The following is an 8,445-nucleotide window of genomic DNA, read 5'->3' as shown; positions in this document are numbered from 1 at the left end:
GCTATCACTTTTCCATCGTTGTCTGGAAGTGGTGTCTGATTTTATCTTTCAAAATTATGATTTGACTGTTACTGTTCCTATCTGTGAGTATCTTAGCTGGGTGTAACATATGTTCTATAATTTTATATTCTGCATGAATTTGAGTATTACCTTATTTGCAGAAACTATTTAACAGACCTCCGAAAACCCAGCTTTGGTTTGATTCGTCATGCTTTAGTCTCAAAAAAAACTTAAGCTATGTAAAAAACATAATTTTCTTGAACCTTTTAAAAAAGAGTATTAAATAGCTGAGAAGATGTCAGGATTCGATCATTTAATTTTTTACTCAGCCTGAAGCCTTTTTTAAGTCAATAAATCAAAATTTGTCTTAAGGAAAATCTATTTTTATCCATAGTGCCCTATCATATCTTGTATGTCGCTATACGTTCATTAATATTGAAGACACTGCTTATCTTCCCTATCTACCCTTTTAGTAGTCGCCTTGTTTATTTTTTCTATCTGAATATATTCGTTATATCCTCCCCTTTCATTTGCTATCTCGCATGTTAGGATCCAATCAGTTGTTTATTTTGTACTCAACCTGAGGCATTTTTTAAGTCAAAAAATCAAAATTTGTGTTATGGTAAATCTATTTTTATCCGTTGTGCCCTATCCTATCTCGTATGTCGCTATTCGTTTATTAATATTGAAAATACTGTGTAGTGCCCTTTCATTTAACGCATTTTTTCTATCTCAACAACATTTTTACAGCTTTCACTTAATTATATTTAATTTTGGTAGATGTTGGTAGTTCAGATTTCTTTCCTAGGTGGCGTAGTTACCTTACTGGACAAACAGTGTGACATCCTAGCTTTTTATATCGATAGATTCTTCCAATTGTAAATGTATGTATAAATTTGAGTTTAACTAACTACGTTTTGAACGTAGTGATTCTACAGTGGGATATTTAGGCTATATGACATTTTTTCATTTCATTATTTTGTTTTTAATTAAGTTGTGATTGTGGAAATATATATCTATATATATATATATATATATATATATATATATATATATATATTCTATTTTAACTTGTATTCGTAGTTCGCTGCTTGTGTTTTTATAATCTTGTTTTTATTATAACTGCTATCATAAAATTGAAATCCTCAAAATATAATTTATAATTCGAATGTATTATTATTTTTTCATCTATAGAAATTAGTTTCCTCATTAGCTCTTCGTTTTATGAGATGGATTCAACATAATACATTTTGAAGGACAATCAGTAATCATTATTTGGGAAACTATCGATAATTGTCGAAAACGTTAAATTAAGAAAAGTATTCATTATTCCGAAAATCTCATTAAATTTTAGGTTTAGGTCGCCACAAGTCACACTTTTCCTATTTATTTTCGAGCAGTGTAACAAAAACTGGAATGTATATGCGCGTGGATCTCATGCGCGTGAAAAAAAATGGAATATGAAGAACAAGGGACTGGCGGCAGAGTGAACGTACTGATTCTTTTTAAGCAATATACTGTGGTGTAGGTTTGTTGTAATACGAACCTCTTGCTAACAAGGCGAATTTATTCATCAGTCGTGTATTTGAAACGGTACGTTACAGAGTTTTTTGCTCAAAGGACTTGTAGTTTGGCGCTATCATTAAGTCCTCGTAGACACTTCGTCTCAGGACCAGCAACTTCATGTGGCGTCATACGTCGCCATGTTATCATATCCACTGATAACTTTAACATTTTAAAATATAATTACCAAATAATTTAGGTAATCTAAATTGTAAAATATAACTTTTAAGGGGTTTTTACCCTGATATTTAGTGGCTCAAAACATGTACACCTAGACACTGATGATGGAACATGGTTTCCAAAAACGTTTTGTCTTCATGATTCGAGCTACTATGCTACTATGATTCGAGTAACAACTGAAAACTTTGGTGAAGTTTATATAAAGAAAAGTTAGGGGTATTTTGCTCCATGGTTTAAAACTTTAGTGATCAAACCTGGAATCACTAAAGCGAGTTTTGGAGATTTAGAAATCGAGATGAAGAAAACCCCTGTGTCATTGTCTTACGAAAAAAATAAAGATATCCAAGTCATGCTACCATATTAAGCAGAAACTTTTTACGAAAACCTTACACAATGCCGATTTTTAAATTTTTAAAGAAAGGTACTTAAATAAATGAATAAATGTGATTATTGTTATTGTGTTATTGTTAATTTGATTTTTTTTACTTGTAGCAAGTGCAAGTAAATAGACACTTATAACGTTATGACTTGTATAAATAATGGTACTTACAACAATCTCTTAGTGTTTTTAAATTAATTAATGCATAAACTATTTTATTTCACTAGACTTCAAATTTGTATGTCAATAGTGTTCATTGAACTGAAGTTTAATAATAAAAATATTAAGAATTATTTCGTTCATTATTTTTCAACTAAAACAGTTTTTGTCTCGACTGAAAACTTTTATTTTGGGCACTTACAACGTTATTGTTTGACGCCCCTCACATGTGCAAGATATTACAATTTGCGCTGTTTGATTGTGTGAATATTCTCGCATTACTTACCCGTTCTACGTAAAACCTCAACATTAATCACACGATCCCCCCATGAAGTTCTTAAGGTGCGTCTATAACACCATATCCGCAGGCTTCGATTTCCTGAAGAACCTTCCATTTAAGACGTAGTCTTGTTGAAGAATAATTTGAATTCCTTGGATAGTCAGAATTTCTCCAGTTACATATAAAGGGTAATGTATCCAAATATGAGACCCTTTTTTTAAACCTCTAAGTAATCGTTAAATTTATGGATTCATAAATCTTAAATTAGATAAATGGCTAATAATTAATACTATTAAACGGCAACAGGTTCAATACTAATTTTAAACTAACATTTTTTTACCAAAAAATTAATTTTTTTAAAAATATCAAAATTTCCATCTTAAACATCGTAATACTGTGGTATATGAGAAACCACGTTATACAGGCTATACAGGTTTTTTTTATTTAATAAAACTCCAACAGAAATCTTATGATTATTGCTATCTGATCATTCACTCTGATCAATTGTAACGATGCTCTGATCGTTTAACAGTTCGAACCGTGGGAGTGTCAATATTTGCGCATCCACTTCTACAACGTGAGGGCCGAGTGGAATTCAGAACGGCTATTTAAGGCGTGTGAATAGCGGAATTAGATAGTCTAGCTAGCGCTCTAGGCTGCCTGACTCGCCGGTGTAGTGAACCTGCGAGCCATTCTGGACAGAGAGAGTTCCGTATTGAGGATCATACTCTGTCCCTAACCAAGCGGAACCCATCGGTATTGCGTATTGAGCATTACCGTGGATCTGCACAGAACCAACCGAGACAGAGAGATTTCCGTATTGAGGATCATACTCTGTCCTTAGCCAAGCGGAACCCGTCGGTATTGTGTATTGAACATTGCCATGGGTCTGCACAGCTAAATATTTTGTTTGTGAGCGTATTCGGAGCTTTCGCTGAATTGAAGCGAAAGCGAGTATAAATCTGCGCGCGATCGATTTCCCGCATTTCGTTTCTTATTATTATTAATTAATTTCTTTTCTTTTATAGACGTTCGCCGAGGACTTCGTTCATCGCGGGATCCAGACGGGGACGTAGAATTCGTTTTAGTTTTATTCATTGTATAAGTATAGAACGTAGAATTCCTTTTTATTTTTATTTATTGTAGATATACTAAATTAATAGATTTATTTTTATTTCAAACCTGTGTTTTACTGAGTCTGTCGCCCCGAAAGAGCTACCCATCACACAATAAGCAAGTTAGTTCTATATACAAATATTACGAAAAACTTATCTAAGGTTATATTCAGCAATATTCCTTAGGCTCTAATACATTATAGTACTACTAGCTAACGTGTACACTTTAGCCGCACTTTGCCCTGCTTTTTCACTTTCACTCACTTATAGCACTAACTTAAACGGCTTCGTTATCTTAAGTCTTCTTATCTGATTGGCGTTGTCTAGAAGTTTGTTGGCCTCGACATTCACGTGGTTGGAGAGCTTTTGTTCATGACTCTCGGCAACCTTACTTATTGTTTGGATAACCGTATCCATCTGGAGGTCTCGATGAAGGTCACAGTTTCTGAAGTACCATGGAGCGTTAACGATGTTACTTTGAATTGGATGTTACTTTCTTTTGTACAGTCCCATAGCTGTATCCCATATGTCCATATCGGTTTAAGGACTAGCTTATACAATAACAATTTGTTATAAGTAGATAGAATGGATTTTTTTTTCATCAACCAGTACATCTTTCTAAACTTAATTTCTAATTCCTCTTTTTTTTTTCTTAATATGTGCTTTCCAACTTAGCTTAGAATCTAATGTCATACCCAAATATTTTGCAGTATTTGCATAAGGTATTTGGTCTCTATTTATACTAACTGGAATATGCTGTTCTCTTTTGTTAGTAAAATTGACATGAACAGATTTTGTGTCATTCAATTTGATACGCCATCGCCTGGTCCAGATGTTAATTTGTTCAACAGAGTTCTGTAGCATGTGACATCTGCAAATGTCGCAATTGTGTTAGGTTCTAATGATGGAATATCGCTGGTAGGTATAAAGCAGGTATAGCACTGGTCCCAGGACACTTTCTTGTGGAACTCCAGCTTTAACTTCTCTTAATTCTGAGTATGCTTCCTCATATTTAACTCGAAAGTATCTGTCAAATATATATGATTCTAGTAGTTCAGAGTATTGTTTTGGTAAGTAGCATCTCATTTTATGATATGATCCGTCATGCCACACTTTGTCAAAAGCCTGCGCTACATCGAGAAAAATTGCGGAACAGACTTTTCCTTCTTCTAGAGCTTCTTCTACTATATCTGTTATTCTGTGCACCTGATCTATCGTTAAGTGGTTTTAATGCTCTAAACCCAAACTGATGATTATGAATTAGATTTTTTTCCTCTATAATTGGTTTTAGTCTCTTCAAGAGCAATTTTTCGTATAATTTAGACATGACAGGTAACAGTTAAATAGGCCTATATAAAGAAGCTTCTTGTGGAGGTTTTTCTGGTTTTAGTGTCATTATAATTTTTGCCACCTTCCATAACTTTGGTACGTACCTCAGCCTAAAGGCAGCGTTTGTAAGATTTGATAATTTTATTATAGCTTTCCTTGGCAGTTGCTTTAACACTTCCCCAGCAATTAGATCAAATCCTGGAGCTTTCTTTGGATTTATATTTTCTTTTATTTGCAAATATACTTCTTTTGGAGTTACAGGGCTAATCTTCATTTCATCTTGATCAGGGACCTCCCAGTTAATTATTTCTTGTTCTTTATTTGGTTGAAAAGTATTTTTTAGGTGCTCAGCAAACCTGCTGGCCTTTTGTATATTGCTTCTTGCCCAGCTACCATTAGTATTTCTAATTGGTGGATTCTGTAAGATTGGCCTTTTTCAGTAATCAGTAGCGCTATCATTTGATAGATCACTTAGGTAGATTCGTTTTAAATTTCTTGAATTTCTCTTTTTAATTTTTGTGTGGCATTATTTAATTTAGTTTTATCAACTGGTGCTCTAGACTGATGCCACTTGCATCTTAGTTTTCTTTTTTCGGTTATCATTTCTCTGATTTCTTTCGGGTAGTTATTTCCTTTTATTCTTTCGACACTATTCGTGCTGTTGTTCCAAGCAGCTTGTTTTACATTTTTATTGAGTAATTCTACTTCTGCCTCTAGTTGATCAACGGTTCTTAATGGAACTGTTGTTGGCTTTTTTTTGATAACAGTGTCACTGAGTGTGAGAATAATTGGAGAATGGTCCAAGTTCATATCCAATACCTCTTTTGTCTCTATGTAATTTGTTGAAATATTTCTGACTATTATTTTAAGTTGCATTTAGTAATTAGATATATGCATTCCAACGGATAGCTGAACAACTGGGCTACACAAAGCAGTCCGTTTAATTGCTTATCTTTAATAGCCGGCAAAATGCATGATTTAGCTAAGCAATATTTTCTACTGATTTCCATGATTCATAGCATATGGTATTCTCACCGAAAAACTTGGGCTTGGAGAAGCAGCATAAGAAACAACAACTTAAAGTTTAGTTTTGTTTTATTGAAAACAAAAGATATGTCTAAAGATTCGGAGCGAATTTTTGCTGGATATTTGATTGAATAGAGACAGTTTTTTTTATTAATTTATACGACCGGAGAGATCATAAGGATCGTAATGTTCTGCTTTTATTCATTTTAATCTGTATATTTAATAACTTAAGCTATTTCCCTAACTTCCAACTTAATATGCTGCATATTTTTGTAAGGTTAACCAAGTAAATTTTTTTGTCTCTATGGATGTTTGCTTAATTAATTTGTAGATGAACTGATATGATGTGTAGGGATTTAAACACAAAACGTCTTCAATAGAAATAATGAAGTAGCTGATATCCTTTCTTTTATTCTTATTCTTTAACATTTGACCAAAAACCCTCCACTATCATAGTGAAATTTATTTAGTATATGTATATATATTTATATATATATATATATATGTGTGTGTGTGTGTGTGTGTGTGTGTGTGTGTGTGTGCATGTGTATATGCGTCAGTGCAAGTTCTCTTATTTTTCTACAAAAATCAGATAACAGAAAGTTATAAATGATTACCAATAAAAGTTACTGAAACGTTTATTCTAAAATTGGACTACTCTACTAAATCGCAGAAAATAAAACTATGTAGTACGTGTTACAATAATTTATCAGTGAAAAAATGTGTCGAAGTAGTGGGAATATTGTATAAAAAACAGCTATTTCTCTTTTTTCAGTGTAAGTATTGTTTTTTAGCGTGACGGCTGAAAACCTCAAGAGAAGAGGTTTTCAAACATAGAGCTTTTTGGGATATTAAAATTCATCAATTATTTCATTTGGCTTTTTAAAAAATTCTTTAGGGTCTCTGGGAATATCAAAAGAATTGCCGCTGAGCTCTTGCGGAAATATTTAAACAAGAAACTTAATTTGGGCCGTCAGTAGCCATCTGGGATATACGAGTGAATAAGAAACAATTTTAGAGCCAATTTTATTTTAATAGCTCTACTAACAGAGCCAAGAAAAGTTCTAGCAGTTTTTAAACAAGCTGTTAATGACTGCAAATTGTGTTTTCCCGTTTTTCTTAGAAAACTCTTTAAATTAGATGACGTATATCCGCTAGGAACTGTTTCAGAAATACAACATTTAGTAATTTAGTTCATTATAAATCTCAAAGTAGCTTTGAAAATTTTAGTTTATTGCAACATACATTTCTTTAAATATTAGAACGGCTTTTTGTTTTATTTTAGTTTGAACAATAAATTAGGAAATTATTTTAACGGTAACTTACTTCGTCTATGCAAACAAATTAAAAATATATGTAAAATTTTTCAAATATTAATTAGAAAAATAACCAAATAATAGAAAAAAACAATTAGTCACACACTAACCTTCCACGGCTGGCGGCGGACAAAATCTTAGCGTCGATCTAAACTTCTCAATTTTTAAAAAACTACCCACTCTTTTTTCTGGTTCGCCCATGTATCCCCCACAAATTGTAATTGATTTATTCATATGGTTTGTTAGTTATTGTGAATTTTAAAATGTATGCATATGAGGCAGAACAAGAACGTTTGCCACATCTAATTTACGAATGCCTTCGAGTCGACGACGAGAATGAAAATATTGACTACGACGATGACGAAGAAGAAAATAACAGAACAAATGGATGAAAATAGTGATACAGAAGAAAGAATTTTATTATACGAAAAGTTCTGAATTGATGGTTTCTGCTGGGCCTGTCTTTCTTGGTAAAGACACAACTCCTAAATGGATGAAACATATTGCTTCAAAAAATGTTAAAACACGTTCAGAAAACTTAATTACGCATTTGCCAGGTGCTAAAGAAGTTACCAAGAATTTAAGATGTGAACTAGATATTTGAATATTTGAATATATGCCTTCTAGGTTGTGCGTAGATGAACAAATGTGCGCTACAAAGATTACTGGAAGTGACCTCCGACAATATATTATATGCCCAAAAAGCCACATAAGTGGGGTTTCAAATTTTTATGCCTTTGTGACACTTCTGTAGTTTCGTATATATATATATATATATATATATATATATATATATATATATATAGTAAGCTAAAGACTGGTAACTTCATTTTTTTTCTTTACTACTATTAATCTTTAATAACTTATAATGTTACCTAAAGTTAAAATTAAAATATAATTTTTAAATAAATTTGTTGGAAGTGCAATCTAATGATCTTTCTAGTTCTTTACACTTTAAAATAAACCTTAATGTTTTTTACTAAGTTTTTATAAAATTTTTTTTATATATACATGTATTTTTATCACATGTTCTTTTGCTGTGCTAATTTTGTCAAATTGCAAACTTTACCTAGTTTCAATTAATTGTTATATACAACG

The sequence above is a fragment of the Diabrotica undecimpunctata genome, chromosome 5 (genome assembly GCF_040954645.1).
Source record: "Diabrotica undecimpunctata isolate CICGRU chromosome 5, icDiaUnde3, whole genome shotgun sequence".
NCBI classification, from domain to species: Eukaryota; Metazoa; Arthropoda; class Insecta; order Coleoptera; family Chrysomelidae; genus Diabrotica; species Diabrotica undecimpunctata.
The sequence above is the reverse complement of the archived record's forward strand: the minus strand, read 5'-3'. Positions refer to the sequence as shown.